Source organism: Chlorocebus sabaeus, chromosome 14 (genome assembly GCF_047675955.1).
Source record: "Chlorocebus sabaeus isolate Y175 chromosome 14, mChlSab1.0.hap1, whole genome shotgun sequence".
NCBI lineage: Eukaryota > Metazoa > Chordata > Mammalia > Primates > Cercopithecidae > Chlorocebus > Chlorocebus sabaeus.
This window is the reverse complement of record NC_132917.1, coordinates 56,408,272-56,430,868: the sequence shown is the minus strand read 5'-3', so window position 1 is coordinate 56,430,868 and position 22,597 is coordinate 56,408,272.

Here is a 22,597-nt window from a genome sequence, read left to right as displayed (position 1 = left end):
CTGTGCTTATCATTTGCAAGTCCTCTTGGATTAGAAAATTTTTTATTCTTTTGAGCCACATGGAATATCACTTAGACATTAATACTATGCAAATTTGATCTCAGCTAGGTGTGCCACACTAATTGCCATAGTTGTAGATTTCTGACATTTTGTACAAAATGATTACTGCTTGCTTGATTCCATAATTATATGTTTTCCATATTGTAATTTCAGTTTGTTGAATAAAATTGTACATAAAAACAAACCTAGTGAGTTCATCCTTCAAGAAAAACAGACTAAGTAAGAACAACAAAAACTCAGAAGATTTCTATGGACCCCTGAGGTGGTAACAAGATAATCCAAAGCAAAATGGTTTTGCCTTTCTGTAAATAACTGGCTTGGCACAGTGATTCTTACCCTGGTGTCCTGGAAATTTAATGAAGCTTCCCAGGTTTCTCAAGTACTCCCAGTGCTTACTTGTGGGTATGCATAGGCCACAGTGCTCTGGTTGGGGGAACCGTGGAAAGCAAGAAGAATAACGATACTGGGAAATAAACCAGAAGGAGTCAATAAACAATCTGAGAATAGCTTTAGGTTATTTGAGACTATCAAACTATTTGATTAAAACATAATACTTCAACCTCCTCATTGAGAAACACGATATTAGAATTTAGCTCATCTTTTAAAATTAAAAATAAACGTATAAGAGACAATGAGGTTCTGTGGGAGCCAAATCGATGAGCCGTCCTGCTATATACATGCTTACTATTATACCTGTTTAGATACATATATAATAATATTTTGTTAGAGAGTTCAGTATTTGCCACAGTCAGTAAACTGGTTGCCTCCACTATTTACCCTGATTATCAGTATATACTGGGCATATTATTCCCCTTTAATAACCGATTGTGGGTATTGAAATATTTATTGAATCTGTCATTTTATTCTTCACATAAAAATCTTTGGATGGTAGTGCAGTCAGTGAATTTCCTGTAGTTACTGCCTACTGCTTGACAAAGCTACCATTTTTGCAATTTGAGGCAGACAGTGGTTGTCAGTCATTTACCAGCTATTGAGGTTTTCTATTGCTGGTTCTGGCAGACATTAGGGATCCCTTAATTCAGTCATTACCACCCCAAATTCAAAACCCACTGCTTCAATCAGATTCCCAAGAGATAATATACAGGATCTGAACCAGCCAAATGTACAGCCATGACCACACTAAGGCTTCTGTTCTAACACTCATCTACTCTATCTATCCACCTAGGCTGAACAACACAGAAATCAGAGCCCTGAGACTTGACCCAGAAACAGTCAAGCAGCCATTCTTGCTTTCTTTCCACACAAGTCCTCACCTTGGCCCATGTAAGTCCTCTATAAAACCCTGCCTGGCAAAAGACACACTCAGACCTTTACTTACCAGTGCAACAGATAGAGAAGGTTTAAAAAAGTGAGAGCAGGGAGGAAAAGAATAGCCATTTATTACCTTCTCACAAAGGTGCAGCCCTCTAGGATGGTTGTCTCTGGCATGTGTCCTTTTTAGGGCCCTGCAATTTGTAGGTGACTCAGGCTCTTTGCTTCACTGTACTGAGTTTTCATTAATCACTTAGAAAGTGTAGGTACTAAGATTTGAATCTGTGAATACTGGCCAACCACATACGAACTACCTGACTTTTTGAAAATCATTCAGCATATTTCTCCTTCTTCACCACATGCCAGCTGTGTGACTTTTTAAAAATCATTCAGCATGTTTCTCTTTTAGTTTCTTCACCTATAAAATGAGGACAATGATAGCATACATACTTCATGGGGTTGTTGAGCAGAATCAATAAAATAATGTAGCTAAAAGCACTTAACACTTAGCAGAGTGCCTGAAAGAGAGTAAGCACATGACTAATCTCAATGCTACTGATGCTTCTTAATGATGACATTGAGTGCCTACTACCATATGCCAAGTACTGTGCAATGCATTTGGGATTCCTAGGCAACAAAAAAGAATCCCAGCTTCTCAAGAGGTCATAGGCTACAACTGGGTTCTGCAACCATTTGCTGTTAAAGGTCAGATAGTAAATATTTAGGCTTTGCTTGCCATATAGTCTCTGTTGCAACTACTCAACTCTTCCACTGCCACACAAAAGAAACTACAGGCAATAAATAAATAGATGCATGGAGTTGTGTTATCAATAAAACTTTATTTATAAACAAACAAAAAAAAAGAAGTGGGAAGGATTTGGCCTGAAGGATTTCTTATGTCAACTCAGGCTCTGCAGGGAAGACACACACAAATAAAAGACAACAAAGTTATAGCTATGATGTAAATATGCAAAATATTCAATGAGCATATAAGGAGAATGATACCTCATCTAGCTTCTATCATGAGTTATAACTATGATGTAAATATGCAAAAGCTTCAATGAGCGTATAAGGAGAATGATACATCATCTAGCTTCTATCATGAGTTATTCATACCATTGGTTAGTAGCACTTCCTGCAAGGTGGCAGAAAAAGAAGACAAGAAATTTAATTGGAACCAAAAAATCTAAAATTAATGGATTTGCTAAGAGTTTCAATGTTTTGAGCTTCCTGTGTCCTATAACATCCTTGGTTTCAGAAAGCTAAGCTACATAAACATGCTTTATTGGCACGTCATTTCACTCATTGGGCAGCCTGTATTTTCTAGAAAGACTAAAGATAAGCATCATCATAAATTCAATATGGCCCAATTCCTAACATTCAGTCTATTCCTAGTGGATAAAGACAATAAGGTCTCACGAACTCACTATGATAGTCCATTACAACATATTACAGACCTGAGCTTTGGCTCTAGTAGGATCCAACTTAGGAATCATAATATGTTCAGGAAGAAATGTAGTAACAGCACCAGACAGTATAAAAACATTTTTGAAGATGCTTACACGCAAAACCTTTTATTTTTTTACGTGAACATCTTTGGCTCATTAAAATGAGTATCTCAGAGAGAATAAGATTTAGAACACAATTCACAATGGTAAATACAATTGCTGACTGCTTTTAGTTTTGCATAATTGTACTGGAAAAATAGTTTGTTCCAGCAGTTGTCAGAATCGTCTAAAGTGTGGGCATACGAGATGTTTGCTTAATGCTCTGTACATACGACCCAGATGCTCCATCCTACACTCAAGCTGTCTGCAACCCTAGTGCCCTAACCCTGAGCCTAAATAGTACAGGAACAAAAGTCAAAACTATCTCATGCTGCAAAGAAAATAACATATGATATTTATGCCTTATTATGTGCTTTCCTGTATTCTCAAGATAAAACTGCAGCTTCTCCAGAAAGATAGAGTCAGTTCCTTATAACCCAGAAGCTGTTTGTCCAATCTCAGATGAAACTGCCCATGTGCTTTTCTTCTTTCTCCTCTCACCTCTCTCTCTCAGAGGCCTGGTCAACTTATTGCTACATAATGCCTTTCATTTAAGTGGAGATGAGGGAAATTAAATAAAATTAAACCACAATCAGTCTCATTTTAGCTGCTTACTAACCACTCTAATAAAGGTTGGTAATAGATAAGATAGAAATTACTGCCTAAACGAACATGCTTAATGCCTCCAGACTCCTTTCCATGTTAGTTCAGCATCTCATGAACTGGATTAAAAATACTCACTCCGTGGAATTTTCGGAGGTATATGGGAGCTTGAATGATCACTTAAATCTTCTTGGTAAACATACATCCTAAGTTTTTTATAGTTCATGCCTATAATGCCATGTTACCAAGTGGGGCTCAAAAATACCCACTGCAAAGGGGCAGGAATTTGTTACAATCTCCTAATGGTTAAGAAAAAAGAAAAAAAAAGCATAAAATTTCATATTTTTTTCATGTTCCAATACTTCCTCAGAGAGAGGTCCACATGGCTAATAAACAAACAATTTTTGAAAGTTAAGAATTTAAATGTCATTCTCTTATCATAAAATAGTGCCTCTTATTTTGTCTTCTGCTACTAACCTTCTTCAGACCCATCATAACCCCAGGAAAAATGATAAGGATCATTTCTAAAGCTGGTAAAAATATTGTGCTAAAGCATGCCAACCCAGTTCCCTTAAGGGCTAAAATGATTTTTAAGGTATACTATAGATATGGCAAAGAGCACATGAAATTTGTTAGATATGTAAGAACATTTATAAATTAGAAAACCTATCAAGTTTACCCAATTCTTTCCCCGGGATTGTCTCCTTTTCTATATATTGTTACTGCTTCAGCTTACAATTTCATATTCTCTGCTTCCTTCTGTTTTGCTTCCACCGCCAAATCTAACAGATAACAACATCCTTCTTGCTAACAGGAAAAAAAAAAAAATACATTGAAATTAGGATGCAGAGATGTATCAAGTCTGTTGATAGAAGTTTTCCTACTAAATAATGATGCCAGTAACTACTCATTGAATCTAAGCCCTGAAAACTGCTGGAGATGATTTTTTTCTATGTTAATTCTGCAGACTACGTTGACAGGTATTTAATTTCTTATGCTAAAACAATCCCTCATCCACATCTCTGTACCACCAACACTGAAAATTAAAATTCCAGTTCCTAACTCATCTTGGCTGTCTTACTATGTACCTTTGCAGGAGGTAAATGTACCCTTGGCTTTATTCCCACAGCTGGGAGACCTCCTGGCACAACCCTAACTAGAAATAACATCCTGCCGCCCTGCCTCTGAAGACAATGAGCAGCCAACAGAGGCACAGAAAAGAACAGCGCTCCCTAGGCAGGAGGCACTTTTTTTATTCACAGGAGGCAAGGAATTCAATTTGAGGTTTGTTGCCACTGGGAGGATTCAATAAACAAACAAAGCAAAACAGAAAAACAAGATAGAAACAAATACCCATATGTGACTCTAATTCACATGAACCATGCCACTCATATTTCTGACTTACACTGTGAGTTGCACATTAGTACCATTCAGTGAGAAAGGCAAAATGGATGACAGTCAAATCTGTGGGAGAAGAGGATGAATTTTTCTTTGATTATAGTAAAACAAAAGCACCTGTGAGACAACAAAATCTAGATCTACACGTGGTCATTTGTTAAATGGGCTAGTGTCCAGGTGTGAAGATTCAGATGAAAACATAAAAATTTTAAAAAACCAGATATATAAGGAGCTCTATGGCGTATATGAAACTAGGGATTGCGGAGACATTGGGGTGGTTTTGTTTACTCAGGGAGGCTGAAGTAAGAACAGGAGAGGAAAGGAGAATACAAACAGGAGAGGAAGAGGGAGCCTAGAGCAGTATGCTGAGAAACAACAACATTGGAAGGATTAGTAGACAAGAGAGAAACATGCTAAGGATCAAAGAAAGAGGCAACAGAGAGAAGAGGTAGGAAAGCCAGGCAGTATGGCATCCCAGGAGCCTGGGAAGGGGATCTTTCAAGGAGAAACTAGTCAGCCTTGTGGCATTGCTGCTGAAAGTTCAAATAAGATAAAGGCTAACTCTCTACTGAATTTGTCAACAGAGGTCATCATTGACTTTGGCAAGAGACATTTCAATTAACTTGTAGGAGCAGGAGTCATATTTCAGGGGTTGAGGAGTGAATGAGAGATAAGGAGACAGCAGGTACCAGGAGCTATTTCCCCTCATACTCTGTGGGCTCTTGGGTGCCTAATACATAGAAAAGCACATGCTGAATGATTAACAAATACTACTTATTATAATGTTATATCGTGTTTTAAGTTATTACATGTGTGTTATATAATTTCTAGTTACAGCAAATATGGAGTCAATGAAAAAACCTCAAAAGAAAAGATAGATTTCCTGGTGAATGTCTGATTAATCATAACCCTGGATAAATACATTTTATTAATATTATTATACTTTAAGTTCTAGGGTACATGTGCACAACGTGCAGGTGTGTTATATATGTATACATGTGCCATGTTGGTATGCTCCTGGATAAATACATTTTAAAAATGACCAATCACATTTCCAAAGTTCCCACAAGGCTATAGAAGTAGAGGAGCAGAAGGGAGAAGAATGAGGAACTAAGAAATCTTATTTCTTCCTCCCTCTAGAAAACTAATTGGCTCTGCTCTCCTCTCTGCCTGGTTGGAGATGGTGGGTAGATGAGCCACTGAAATCCCCTAAACATCCCATCTTAATTTGGAATCTGGATGCACTGACTCATATTAGGGCCTGGGATTTCTAACTCATTGGCATCACATTCTGAAGGGTCTCCAGCCTTGTCATTCTCAGATACATGAAAAGAAGCCAGGATCTATGGAATCGCCTATTAATTACAATGATTTATGCCTTCTGGAAAGGTCACAATTTGAAAAGGCATAAGATAAAACAAGTAAACACACACCAACTTGGGATAGTTCATAAAATACTCATTGGTGTTTTTTTGTTGTTGTTTTGTTTTGTTTGAGACAGGATCTCCTTCTCTCACCCAGGCTGGAGTGCAGTGGCATAATCTTAGCTCACTTCAGCCTCCGCTTCCTGGGCTCAGGTAATCCTCCTACCTCAGTCTCCCAAGTAGCTGGGACTACAGGTGCACACCAGCACAGTCAGTCAATTTTCTTTGTATTTTTAATAGAGACTGGGTTTTGCCATGTTGTCCAGGCTGCCCTTAAACTCCTGGGCTCGGGTGATCCAACAACCTCAGCCTCCCAAAGTGCTGGGATTACAGGCATGAGCCACTGTGCCCAGCCTAACACTCTATTTTAAAAAGTTTCCCTTTGCTTATCTGCAGTAGGATAGAAGACTATTTATCCTGTCATGATTTACATCTCTACAGTCTTTACGGCTGCCCCTGCCTAATATTCCCACTTACGTGGGTACAAAGAGAGACATTTGTACATTCAAACATACTGGACTGGGATCCATATAAATCTATGTATTTCTGTCCATATGGATGATTTACTTCCCTCTCACCAACTGGCAATACTATCTACACGAGACTAAGCACCATGGTGGTGAATGGGAGATTTAATCAACCACCCAGATGCTTTGTTTGCATCCTGAGAATCAGCAAGCATCTGGACTGTCAGCTGAACCCTGCTCTTCTCCATCTTGCTGCTGGTTGCTATGCAGGCGCAGCCCCTGTCTGTTTTGAAACAAAGCTAATGAGTCTCGTTTTCCTCATTTCTCTGTGAAAATGTGACACCAGGCAAATTGGAATACAGTTCAAAAAAACGAAGGACAGGTTTTGTTTTATTTTCCTAGGTCTGCCCACCACACTATTCTCCTACCCCTAGACAGGATCATCATCACTACAAACAATCCCTTCCATGTTAGGAGAGTGTGTAGTTTTTCACAATAAATCTGTGAGGGAGAAGGGCAGGAATTATACACTTACTGATGTAAGATCTTAGGGTCGGAGGACTTAGCTGAGTAACCTAAAATCACAGACCTGGTGATCTGTCCCTCTGGTAAGGGGCAGAATTGAAGTAACAACACAAGAAAATCAGAAAATGACCAGCTGTTATTTCTTTTCCCCATCACAACAAAAAGCCCAGCATTTCAGGAAGGGAACATTGAGAGACTCTTTCTGATGAAGATTTACTTTTTAGTTCACAAGAAAGAAGAGAACTCTTTCAGATATGTTTAGATCAAGGGCCAACAGTTTAAATTTATACCGCTATTATATTCATAAAATATAGGAGATCACAAGTTACAGAGAAATTGTTAGGTAAATGTACATCAACAAAATGAAGTATGTAGAGCCTCTAAAATTAAGGATACGACATTTATTTTCCATAATATGAAGAATTACGTAAATTATGTTAAGTGATGCAGTAATATATGAAATGTTTTGGGCATGCTTCCAAATATGTAGGAAATATAGATACCTAGGAAAAAGGAGGGAAGAAAATGTACCAAAGTACTAACGGCAGTTAAATCTAGGTGATGGTATTATGAGTCACGTTTATCTTTCTTTTTACATTTTTTGACTTTGCAGATTTTATGCAATAAATAGTACAGTGCATGATGTGGTGCTCCATCCAGATATCCCATCCCCTCATCCGCTTTCAGGACTGAAAAACTGCTCCTCTTCCATCACCTCCAGCTATTGGGAGACTAGGTGACTGACAGCTTTCATTCTCTGGGAATTGCTCTGGCCTGAAGAAAGCTGTGTCACCCAAAGTTGCTTCCTTCTTCTTTTTTCTTTTAAGACATAGTCTTGCTTTCTCACCCAGAAGTGCAGTGGTGTGATCACAGCTCACTTCAGCCTCAACCTCCCAGGTTCAAGCAATCCCCCAACCTCAGCCTCCTGAGTAGCCAAGACCACAGGCACACTCCACCATGCCCAGCTAATTTTTTTTTTTTTTTTAGAGATGGAGTCTCGCTATGTTGTCTATGCTGGAGTGCAATGGCATGATTACGGCTCACTGCAGGCTCAAACTCCTGGACTCGTGATCCTCCCACTTCAGCCTCCCCAGTAGCTAGAACTACAGGCATGTGCCACCAAGTCTAGCTAATTATTTTATTTTTATTTTATTTTATTTTATTTTGAGACGGAGTCTCGCTTTGTCACCCAGGCTGGAGTGCAGTGGCGCAATCTCGACTCACTGCAAGCTCCGCCTCCCGGGTTTACACCATTTTCCTGCCTCAGCCTCCCGAGTAGCTGGGATTACAGGCGCCCGCCACCTCGCCCGGCTAGTTTTTTGTATTTTTAGTACAGACGGGGTTTCACCGTGTTAGCCAGGATGGTCTCGATCTCCTGGCCTTGTGATTCGCCTGCCTTGGCCTCCCAAAGTGCTGGGATTACAGGCGTGAGCTACCACGCCTGGCTACTTTTATTTTTATTTATAGAGATAGAGTCTATGTTTTCTGGGTTGGTCTTGAACTCCTGGGTTCAAGCAATCCTCCCATATCAGCCTCCCAAATTGCTGGAAATACAGGCATGGACCACCATGCCACCTCTAAAGTTGCCTCCATCTTAAGGGCAGTTGACATTCAATGGCCAACCTGTTTAGATGTAGCCAGGTCCAGACCCTCACCGTGGCTCAACTGAAGGGTCATTGCAGCTCCAGAGCGCCCTCTGAAATCACTTGCGACTCTTATGCAATGGCCTCTCATTTTATCTTCTCTCTACACAATCTTTTTTCCTTCAACCCAAAATGGGTATTGACCCCAGGAACATACACTTATAAAGTTTCTGCATGCAGATCTCCTTCTCAGCCTCTGTTTTTTAGGGAAATCCATTCTGTAACAGTTGGTGCCAGGATTGATTCAAGGAAAACATCTAAAAAATGATATTTTGCAGCTGAATCACCTACCGACCAATCAACCATGAAAAGTTCATCACTGGTGGTAAATGAAATACTGACAGTTCCTAACCTGGAGTGGTGGGACAAGTATTAAAATTTTCACTGAGCATGAACAGAGAGGGGATAGTGGTGAAAGTGACTATACTGATGGGTGTGGTATCTTCAGCATTTAGAAATATGAAACATAATAATTATAAAGACTATGAAACTGGATTGCTTCTGCTGGAGTTAGGAGCCTGTCATTGACCACTTCATGGTTGCACTATAGATACATGAGTTGAGTAGTATAGTGGCAAGGATAGAGGCTATGCATGGGCCAGCAGCATGAGCTCCCACTCACTAAGACTGATCTAACTACTGCTAATGCCACATGTCCAACTTGCTAACAACAGACACCAAATCTTAGCTGCTCAAATGGCTCCATCCCTCAAGAAGACTGCAAAGTGATTTGTTGGCAAGTTGATCAGATTAGGCTGTTTTCATCTTGAAAGGGGCAGCAACTTGACTTTAAAAGAATCGGCATACATTCAGTGAATGGGTTTTATTTTTCTACCTGCAGAACCCAACCTAGCCTCCCTCTCTGAGTTTACATCGTGTTTCATACACTGACACAGGATTTCACATGCTTTGCAGTGGCCATACGGCAAGGCAATACACTGGAGCTATCACTTCCTGCACCACCTGCAAGATGCTGGCCCAGTGGAGCAAGGGAAAGGCCTGATGAAGCAACAGCTGAGGTACCAGCTTGCAAATGATGCCCTGGAAAGATGAAGAATCTTTCCCCAGAATGTTGTATCACACTCTAAATCAATGACTTTAATGGTGCTCTTTTCCCAATGAGTACAACACATGGGTCCAGGAACAAAAGGATGGAAACAAAAGTGGCTCAGCTTACTCTCACTGTCAATAACCCATTTGAAAAATCCACATTCTTTTCTCTTAACTTTGTACTCTACAGGTTTAGAGATCCTAGTTCCCAGACGGGAATGCTTCCACCAGAGGACACAGCAAGAGTGCCTTTGAACTTTAATCTCTGGAAATGCTGCCCATTCATTTTAAGCTTCATGCCACAAATGAAGGCATGGAAGAACATGTGAGGCGTCCAAGTGATATTTTCAGTATCTCTTGGTACTCCCTGGCACAATTTTACTTGAAAATGGAAAAATTCAGGAGCTATATATGTAAAGAACATGGTGACCAGAGGCTCAGGACCCTCAGAGATGAGGATCTCAGACATCCAAGCAAATGTGCTATCTAGACCAGCAGAGGTGATGGGGAGGAGGTGGGGATGGTTAATGGGTGCCAAAAACATAAAAAAAAAAAAAAAAAAAGAATAAGACCAACTGTTTGATAGTTAACAAAGGGACTATAATAGTTAACAAGGTGACTATAATCAATAATAATTATACATTTTAAAATAATTTTGAGAGTGTAATTAGATTGTTTGTAACTCCAAGCATAAATACTTGAGGGAATAGATTTAAAAAACAGACTGGCAGAGGTGCTAGCAGACAAAGGTAAGTGGAATCTAGAGTGTGTAATAGAAGAGAGATGTTAAATACTAGCCTTGAGAAGCAGCTAGAACTGGAATTCATTCCACTAACCTCCCTCCCTGTTTTTTGTGGTTTCTGTTTTGTTTTATTTTGATACAGGGTCTCCTTCTGTCACCCAGGCAGAGTGCAGTGTCATAAACTCACTGCACCCTCAAACTCTCAGGCTCACGTGATGCTCCTTTCTCAGGCTCCTGAGTAGCTAGGACCACAGGCACATGTCATCATGCTTGGCTAATTGTTTTTTTGTAGAGTTGGGGTCTCCCTGTGTTAACCAGGCTGATCTCTGGCTCCTAGGCTCAAGCAATCCACCTGCCTCGGCCTCCCAAAGTGCTGCAATCACAGACATGAGCCACCATGTCTGGTCTAACTTCCATCTTACAATTTTTCTAGGAAAAGAAGTTCTTGAGATCCAGAAGGAGCTACTCCTAGAGCTTATTATATGAAGCATGTGGATCTGAGCAGTACAAATGGTGGACTGTTGTGAGTAGCAAGGTATCCTTCCCAAATCAACACTTTGGGACTGAAACACTCATTTACTCACCTTCTGCAATTGTTGGTAGCTGACGGCTCTCATTTGAATTTATCTCTGGGACACACCATGGGCTGAAGAAGTCTACCTCAGGTAAAGAGGCCCTCAATGTCCTGGGTCACACTATCCACACTCCATTACTGGAGGCAGCTAATATCCACATATTAATCAATATGGGTGTCTACAGCTCTAGCTCTCTTGCCTCCATGTGGTCAACTCCACAGGGTCATTCCATTTCAGAGCTTCCCATGGGATCAACAGAGGCCCTCATTGTGACTACACTGCAATCCAGTTTCTCCCTCTGTTTAGTCCTACTTTCTTCATTGTCTCATAGGTGTGGTTTCCAGGAGCACTCCTGATAAACTCCCTGTGCAAAAAATCTCGATCTGAATACTTTTTCCCAGGGAAACCAACCCACAACATAGAGTATTCATTTAGAAAAATATAAATTTTTCAGAAGTATGCTGCTGTATCTATCCTCCTCCTCTATATGCAAAACATCCTCACCAAAAATACTTCCAGTCCCAAGGCTACTTCAGGGCTGAACATTAAGGAAAGAAATAGAGCAAGGTTAGCTGCTTCAAGGTAAGTGAATATCTTCTGAGGCAGATGCCAAAAGCCAAAGGAATCACCTAAAGTTTGGAAAACAATTAAAATAATACTCATAGTAGGAAAATTTAATCTGTGAAATATGCACGACAGTGGAGATTAACTGGAGACCTATTTTGTTTATGCTGAGAAGGACTTATTGCACAATAGCCTCTTCACTTCCTAATACTGTAAAGCCAAGAAGGAACAGGGAGGGGTATGGTCAGAACAAGCTCACTGGTAGAACAGGTAGGTAAGCAGATGTTCTAGCTTAGCTCCGTAAGCAGGGGCTAACAGAAGCAGGTGTCTTTTCTTTGAATTCTGACCTTATGTTTCTTTAAGCCAGTTTTCATTTTGTGTATTTGCAAATTTTATTTATATCTTTAGTGAATTTTAAATATTATTTTCAGATTCCAACTAAGTTACAGTAGCATTTTGTCTAGTAGCAAGCTAATGCTAATCTTCTCTACTGAAGTGTAATTTTTTTTCCAATTTTAATTTGGTTCTTAGTACTAAAAATGTATGACAAATATTTGACATTTAGAATATTTTAAGGGAAACTTTTTAAAAATTTGATGTGAGGTAAGTCAATCCAAAGATGCAAAGTAGGCAGTGTGATGTAGTGGGGACCTCGCAAGACTGGAGCACAAAGATTTTTGTTGATGTCCAGCTCTGAAGCCCTTGGACAAGGCACTTCACCTTTCTGGACCTTGGCCTCCTCATCTATGAACTAAATGAGTAGGACTGGATTATGAGTTCCTTCTCATAAAATGCTATGTGTGTGGTGTTATAAAATAACTAGAAGGTTCTGCCAGAAAAGCTCAAGAAACTTAATTTGTCTAATTTCAACCCTTAATGATTTTCTTTTGAGAAGGGATCATTGAAAAGAAAATAAATTTACATAACACATGACATGTGGAACATTTAAGCTAAAAATTAAGGGGACCACTTTGGGGGGCCAAAGTGGAACGATCTCTTGAGGCCAGGAGTTTGAGACTAGACTGGGCAACATAGCAAGACCACTTTTCTACAAAAACAAACACATTAATAAATAAATAAATAAATTGGAGAGATAATATTTTGGGAGAATTTGTAGATACTTACATGTTCAAATGCATAAGCTTGATAAAGACCAGCAATATCATGGGTTTCTATTACCTCTTCTCAGAAATACCAACATGTTGTGCAGTACCTTTTTTTTTTTGACAAAGGCCAAACAGCTGCAGGGACCACGTATGCCTCAAATGCCTGGAGTTAGAGCACAATAATCTGCTTCCTGGGGTTGCTGTTCCCAAAATGTAAGCCTCTCAGATTCATAGCCTTAGATTTCCACTATTTCCAGCCTCCTTCCCTCTGTCTATCTACTTATTGGACACACAACCCTGAAGTTCAATGACAAGGGGCACAGATATTAAAGAAGAGAGCAAGGGAAGACCTTCTGGATAAGTGAAGAGATTTCAGGTGTCAGAGAATTTACAGTTCGAGGCTCTTGGACATCTCCCTTAGTAAGTCTGTGGTTCTGACTTTCAGGGTAGCTTCAAATAACAATAAGCCCAAGACCCATGAAAGATTTTTTTAGGGGTGTATTAGCAAAGATGCTTTCTTTTCTCATATCCTAACCCCCAATTTTTAAAAATGTATCACATTTCCAACTAAAAACTGACAAAATATGAACCATCTGCTCTTCAGTGTACCCACATTAGCACTAGTATCCAAGTTTCCCCTTGAGGGAGATTGAGTGAGATATTCAGAGTTGGCACTTAGCGAAATGGAACTGTTTGTGTTTAGTGTCCCCAACTCTTTCTTGCATGTCCTTGTCCCTTGCTTCCAATATTAGCTATCCAAACTCTCTTGCAATCTCTTCAGTCTTTTCCCCTACTCAAATCTTCCCATTAAATTCATTCACTGGAAATTCTCAATATGTAACACATTTATTTATGTATCTAACTGAGGACTCAAAGACCTTTGCACACTTTAACATTAATCAAAGGGCTTAAGGCAACTAGATGAGACCCCATGAGGTAGAAAATGTTTACAAACCTCATTTTTTAGTGCTGTGAGATCTCTGGAATTACATCACAGAGACAGTCACCAATTAAATTTAGAAACCATCATTATAAGTTTATATCCCTTCTGTTTTTGTGTTTTTTTTTTTTTCGATCACAATAGAAGTTTTGTTCTTCTTTATATTTAAGATGTTTTTAGAATCTAGGAAACTTACAAAAGAAACCAATTTCCCATTTGTTATTTATAGGACATTGTACAAAGAGGTTTCTGTAGCAATGTATTGAATGTGGTGGATCACAGAATTGAGACGAGAACATAAGGAAATTGATCTGTTGGATAAAATAATAAAACACTGGTAGACAATCTATCATGTAGACACAAAATTTAACAGACGTGTAAAGAGAACTAAAAATGAAGCCGTGGAATAATGTAATGAAATAATCCAGCTGCCTGATAGTCCTCACAATTTTTTAAGTTGAATGTGAATAAATGAAAGGGGAAGGGTGACAGAAAAGAATACCAAAATTTCCCTCAAATAAGCATTAATAAATTGGTTACTTAGGCAAATTTTAGATCAGAAAAGTAGTGATTGTTTAAATCCTCTAACAATACCAGGAGGAATGACAAAAGAGGGCAAGCTTCAAATTTACTGTAAATACCACCTGCTACTCATAATGAGCCTTTCTACAGTAAATAGCGTTTAGTGTTTATATAGAAAAATGCCTCTATTTTACATCTGCTCAAAGCAGGGCCAAAGTAATCATTGCCTGAGGGTGGCCAAATTGTATGTCCTCTAGAGCCAGCCATCACATCCAGGCTACCTCCGTGGCTGAAATTTTGGGCAGAACCAACAGAATATAACAAGACTCAGTCTCTATGCCCCGTACCTTTTATGATTAGCAAAGCTCTGTTCAAACAAATGCATGGCAGCAACTTGACCAACAAAGTCCTTGACAGACTCACCTCCAATGTGTAATTCTGTCATTTAGCTGTGAAGCCTCTAACTAAATCTATAAAAATAAATTATTCTCATACCTAAGAAAAGAAGGTGATATTATAGATTAACTTTCTGAAGTACACACTTATTTAAACCTAGCAAGAGATTTTGCCGAAAGTCAAATTGTTTGCATAATTATCTTTTTTAATGTTTGAAGATATGCTGTCATCGGTGTTACCTAAATTGTATTCTACTAAACAGATGTTCCATAGGAGAAAAAAGTGTTTTGATGGTTAAATACGTTTGGGATATAGCCCCCACTAGGATATTCACCACCATTATTAGAATATAAATCAGCTCCAGAGGAGATTTTGTTGTTTTAAAACAGTATTTTCTTTTTTAACCCAGATATTTGCAAACGAATTTATCCCCACTGAGTTTTTCCCATCTGGAGATACTCATTTCAAAAAGCATGTTCTTTGGAAAACATGGCAAGAAAGCACTACTCACAGTAAAGGGAAGATTTTTTTGTTTCCTGAGGATAACTACATTTACTTCATTTTGTCAAAACATGTTTTTCCTCAAGCTTAAAATGTTAACCTTCAATTTCCAAGTGCTTTCAAATTTTATATAAGGGATTATGATAATAGATTCATGTGAGAGGCCTCTAGGCTAACCTGAAGCCAAAGAAAGTGTTGGGAGAACTGAAGTTAAGGACTCCCAGCCCTTCACTCTAGAACTGATTCACCTTGTAGTGTTGCCACATTCTAAACTGGATTTCCGTAGTTTCAGGTAGAAAATGGAAGAACAATGCCATCCTATTAGGTTATAGGAAATCAATTCCAAATAATTCTCGAAAGACTAGAAGTCACTTAAAATAGTTGAAACCTCATAATGCTCATATTCATCAAGCACTATTTGCCATAACAAGATATGGAAATAACCTAAGTGTCAATAGATGAATAAAGAAAATGTGGTGTGTGTATATGATACATACTATATATAATATTTCATTGCCTATATATACACAATGGAATGTTATTCATCACAAAAATGAAGGAAATTCTGCCATTTGCAACAATATGGATGAACCTGGAGGACATTATGCTAAGTGAAACAAACCAAACACAAAAAGACAAATACTGTATGATCTCACTCATATGTAGAATCTAAAAAAAGTGAACACATAGAATCAGAGAGTAGAACAGTGGTTGCAAGGGGCTGGAGGGTGTTGAAAGTAGGAAGATGCTTGTCAAGGGGTACAAACTTTCAGATATAAAATGAACAAGTTCTGGGGATTGAATGTATAGCATGAGTGGTGATAGATGTGGTAATTAGTTTGATTGCGACAATTTTTACACAACATATACGTATATTCAGTCATCACATTGTATATCTTGAATACAAAGAATCATTTTAAAATAAAAATGTATTTTTAAAACCTGCTCTAGGGCCTTGCTGTTAGTAACAGAGTGAATGCAATAATTTCTTTCATGAAACTTTCTATTTGCTCATTAAACCTTCCCTATACACAAATTGACTCGAGAGAAAAGGGGAAAAAGATAAAATTTAGCTTTGTGATCAATTAATTTTCAAGTTCCAAATAACCAATTATTAATTTAATGGCTGAATGAATTTTATTCCTCTGGTTTATGCTTGGTTTATATTAGAAGGCACAGTATTTTTAATAATATTTCTACAAAGAAGGAAGGAGTGGGAATTATTCATAGCTTTTTAAAACCTTGAGAATAAAGATGAAAAAATAGGCAAAGTATCAAAAGAGAAACAGTTTTTTTTCCTCCAGAGATTTACAGAAATTGAACACAAAGTATACTGTTTTGTTATTTAACTTGAAATAATTAGGTATAACTACCTAGAGATTTAAGATAACTATTCTTTTATTCTGAAAGAACAGCTATAGAAAATATATCCCAAGCTAAAAGAAAAAGGTAAATTATAAAAGTTCACTGTTTTTCAATTAAAGAAGCTTCTGTATACTTACCTTTGGAATACAGCATTGGAATCATTTGCTATTCCACTGGAATGCTAAACTGAATAATTTAGACTTTTACATGTTTTGTATAGTCTACTATAAAGTTACAGAATGAATTTCAAAACAGCTATCTTCAAGACAAAATGTTAAATTCAAATAACACTCTTAAAAACTAACATAAAATCAGTTCTATAGGAAATCAACATATTTAATTATATACACTATAATCTTTATATTCTCTTTTACATTATAAATTCAATTTGATGACTTTTGAAATAATCAACTATTATCATATAATAGTTCCATTAAGCTATTCATTAAGTGAACATTACTGCCAAGAGTGATGATAGAAATATTGAACAATGAGATCACTTGGACATAGGAAGGGGAACATCACACACCGGGTCCTATTGTGGGGAGGGGCCGGGGTGGAGAGGGATAATATTAGGAGGTACACCTAATGTAAATGACAAGTTAATGGGTGCAGCACACCAACATGGCACATGTATACATATGTAATAAACCTGCACCTTGTACACATGTACCCTAGAACTTAAAGTGTAATAAAAAAAAAAAAAAAGAAATATCCTCTTAGATATTCCCAACCACAATTTGCAATAGACATATTACTGGCAAGAGTGAGGATTACAAAAATAGGTTAGATACCTTAATGCCAGGAACCAACCTCGTGGCAGGTTTATTCACTACAACAGCTTACAGGTGCTAAACAGATGTTTGATGGACTGAAAAACTCATACACAAAACCTAATTGTTCCTCCTCACACCTTGTTTTGGAGAATAAGAAAAGTCTTTTTATTATGTTAGTTTGAAAGGAGAATGTTCTGAATCATTGAAAACATCAAGTAAAAAAGTTCATGTTAATACTTGGCACTCCATTCCACGTCTTAACAAATGTTATCACATGAAATACTATTATTCGCTCAAAAAAGTTGTTAATTTACAAGACAAAGTAGCACAACAGTTAATATAGTTGGACATGCAGCAAAATATTATCTATTCTAAGGTTATATTCTAGATCATGCACAGTGGTTCACACCTATAACCCCAGCACTTTGTGAGGACAACATGGGAGGATCACTTGAGCCCAGGAGGTTGAGACTAGTCTGTACAATATAATAAGAGCCCGCCTGCCTCTACAAAAAACATTTTTTTAATTAGCTGAGTATGATAGCATGCATCTATAGTCCAAGCCACTTGGGGGCAGAGGCAGGAGGATTATTTCAGCCCAGGAGGTTGAGGCTGCAAAGGGCCTTGATTACGTCACCACACTCCAGCCTAGATGATAGAACAAGACCATGTCTCAGGGGGGAAAAAAACAAAAGAAGTTACATATCTAAAGGATGGAAGTGAGATTATTTATCTTTGCAAAAACCAAGTTCCCCATCCCTGATTTCAATAACTATGTCCCTGTATTTTAATTTATTTTTAAAACTATTTATTTCGACTATAGATTATACCATATTATTTTAACATAAATTCATTTTTATTTAAATCCACTTTATAAAATAATACATATACAATTAACACATTTTAATCATTAAAAGATTTTAAAATGTATAATTCAAAGATCCTCCCAACTATAATTTTATGCCCACTCGCCAGAGAGGTAAGTACTATAAACTGTTTCACATATCTTTCCATCAACTTTTTATGTGTAGCTCACTTTATCAGAAGTAAATCTGTGTATACTTTTAAGTCACTACTTTTGTTGACAAGATAATTTAGTTGTATTATGTCTCTTAAAATCAATCTCCTAAATATGGAAAGGAAAGGCATTACCAGCCACCAACAAAACACACTTCAGTACATATACCAGTGACACCGTAAAGCAACCACACAAACAAGTCTGCCTAATAACCAGCTAACAACATGATAACATGATCAAATCTGCAGATATAAATACTAACCTTGAATGTAACCAGGTTAAATAATGCAATTAAAAGGCACACTGTGGCAAGTTAGATAAAGAAGCAAGACCCCGATAATATGCTATACTCAAGAGACCCATCTCACATGCAGTGACACTCCTAGGCTCAAAGAAAATGGATGGAGAAAAAACAAGCAAATGGAAAACATCAAAATGCAGGGGTTGCTATTCTAATTTTATACAAAACAAACTTTAACATATAACAAAAAAGACAGAAGATCACATAATGGTAAAGGGTTCAATTCAACAAGAAGACCTAAGTATCAGATATGTCAGATATATCCTCAACACAGTATCTGATATATCTGATACTAGTATATGTGATACTGTGTTGAGGATATATACACAGATAGATATAGATATATTTCCAAATTAACACAACCAGAAATTACAAAAAGGATATTACAACTGACTACAGAATTTTTTAAAAAATAAAATCCTTAGAGACTACTATAGACACCACTATGCACACAAGCTAGAAAATGTAGAAGATATGGATAAATCCTGAAAATGTACAACCTCCCAAGATGAAACCAGGAAGAAATTGAATCCCTGAAGAGATCAGTAATGAGTTCTAAAACTGAATCAGTACTACAAAGCATACCAACAAGAAAAAGCAAGAATCAGACAGATTCACAGCTGAATTCCACCAGATGTACAAAAAAGAGCTGGTACCATTTCTAATGAAAATATTCCAAAAGATTGAGAAGAAGGGATTCCTCCTTATTCGTTCTATGAGGTCATTTTCATCATGATAACAAAAGCTGGCAGAGACATACACAAAAAAAGAAAACTTCAGGCCAATATCCTCGATTAAAGATAGATACAAAAATCCTCAACAGAATACAGCAAACCAAATCCAGCAGCACATCAAAAAGCTAATCTTCCACAACCAAGTAGGTTTTATTCCTGGGATGCAAAGTTGGTTTAACATATGTAAATCAATAAATGTAATTCATCACATAAACAGAACTAAAAATGAAAACCACATGATTATTTCAATAGATGCAGAAAAGGCTTTTGATAAAATTCAACTTCTCTTCATGTTAAAAATCCCTCAATAAACTAGACATTGAAAGAACATACTTCAAAATAATAACAGCCATCTATGACAAACCCTCAGCTAACATTATACTGAATGGGTAAAAGCTAGAAGCATTGCCCTTGAATAACAGAACAAGCCAAGAATTCCCTCTCTCAACACTCCTATTCAACATAGTAATGGAAGTCCTGGCCAGAGCAATCAGGCAAGAGAAATAAATAAAAGGCACCCCAATAGGAAGAAAGCAAGTCAAACTATCCCCGTTTGCAGATGATATAATTCTATACCTAGAAAACCCCATCATCTCTGTCCAAAAACTCTTTGATCTAATAAATAACTTCAGCAAAGTTTCAGGATACAAAATCAATGTACAAAAATCAGTAGCATTCCTATACGCCAACAATATCCAATCTGACAGCCAAAGCAAGAATGCAATCCCATCTACAATAGCCAAAAAGAGGATAAAATGCCTAGGAATACAGCTAATCAGGGAGATGAGAGATCTCTACAATGTGAATTATAAAACACAACTTAAAGAAATTACAGATGGCACAAACAAATGGAAAAATATCCATGCTCATCAATAGGAAGAATCAATATTGTTAAAATGGCCATATTACCCAAAGCAATTTGCAGATTCAGTGTTATTCCTACCAAACTACCAATGACATTCTTCACAGAATTAGGAAAAACTATATTAAAACTCATACGAATCCAAAAAAGACCCCCAACAGCCAATGAAATCCTAAGCAAAAAGAACAAAGCTGGAGGCATCACATTACTCAATTTCAAGCTATACTATAGGGCTACAATAACCAAAACAGCATGGTGCTGTTGTTGAAGCAAGAAGCTTCTGCACAGAAAAAGAAACTATCAACAAAGTAACAAACAACCTACAGAACGAGAGAAAACATTTGCATACTATGCATCCAACAATGGTCAAATATCCAAAATCTATAAGCAATCTAAACAAATCAGCAAGCAAAAAACAAATAGTCTCATTTAAAAAGTGGACAAAGAATGAGAACAAACACCTTTCAAAAGAAGACATACACCCAGTCAACAAGCATGTGACAAAATGCTCAACATCACTAATCATCAGAGAAATGCAAATGAAAACAACAATGAAATATCGTCTCACACCAATCAGAAAGGCTATTACTAAAAAATCAAAAAATAACTGACGCTGGCAAGGTTAAAAGACAATGCTTATACACTGTTGGGAATGTAAATTAGTTCAGTCATTGTGGAAAGCAATTGGGCAATTTCTCAAAGAACTCAAAGCAGAATTACTATTTGACCTAGAAATCCCATTATTGGGTATATACCCAAAGGAATATAAATTGTTCAGCATAGAGATACATGCACATGTATTTTCATCATAGCACTATTCACAATAGCAAAGATATGGAAACAACCTAAATGCCCATCAACAGTATAATAGATAAAGAAAATGTGGTACATAGATAACAGGGAATACTATGCAGCCATCAAAAGAATGAGATTATGTCCTTTGCAGCAACCTGGATGAAGGTAGAGGCTATTATCATAAGCAAACTAGCACAGGAACAGAAAACCAAATACCACATGTTCTCATGTATAAGTGGGAGCTAAATGTTGAGAACCCAAAGACAGAGGGAACAACAGATACAGCACCTACTTGAGAATGCTGGGTGGGAGGAGCATGAGGACCAAAAAAACTACCTATTGGGTACTATGCTTGTTATCTGGGTAATGAAATAATCTGTTTGCCAAACTCCTATGACACACTATTTGCCTATATAACAACCCTGCACATGTACCCCTATACCTAAAAGCTAAAAAATAAAAATAAAAAAATTTAAAAAGAGAGAGCAAAAACAACAAAAATTATCTATCTCATTTTAAAATAAAATGTGTGGAGTATACTCTACTATTTGTATGAACCATAGTGACAGACATTTAGATTGTATCCTGTTTGGTTTTTTGTTGTTATTATATATTTCTATAGTGTTGTGCTCATTTTTCTTATTAATATAAACGTTCTTTACTGTAAAGAAAATTAGTCCTTTCTCATATGCTTTTCCAATTACTTTTTACCACGTCATCATTCATGTTTTGACTTTTTCTTCTCTTTTAATTTATTTTATCACAGCTTTTGGGGTACATGTGAAGGTTTGTTACATAGATAAACACATGTTGTGGGTGTTTGTTGTACACATTATTTTGTCACCCAGATATTAAGCCCAGTACCCAGTAGTTATCCTTTCTGCTCTCCTCCCTCCTTCCACTCTCCCAGCTCAAGTGGACCCCACTATCTGTTGTTTCCATCTTTCTGTTCATAAGTTCTTGTCATTTGACTCTCACTTATAAGTGAGAACATGCAGTATTTGAAGTTCCTGCATTAGTTTGCTGAGGATAATAGCCTCCAGCTCTATCCATGTTCTTGCAAAAGACATGAGCGTTCTTTTTTTTTATGGCTGCATAGTATTCCATGGTGTATACATACCACATTTTCTTTATCCAATCTGTCATTGATGGGCATTTAGGTTGATCCCATGTTTTTGCTATTGTGAACAGTGCTGCAGTGAACATTCACGTGCATGTTTCTTTGTGGTAGAATGATTTATATTCTTCTGCGTACATATCCAGAAATGGGATAGCTGGGTCAAATGGCATTCTACTTTTAGCTCTTTGAGGAATCGTCATAGTGCTTTCCACAAAGGTTGAACTAAATTAGCAGTATAGCCATTTTAATGTGGTACATATATACCCAGGGAATACTATGCAGTCATCAAAA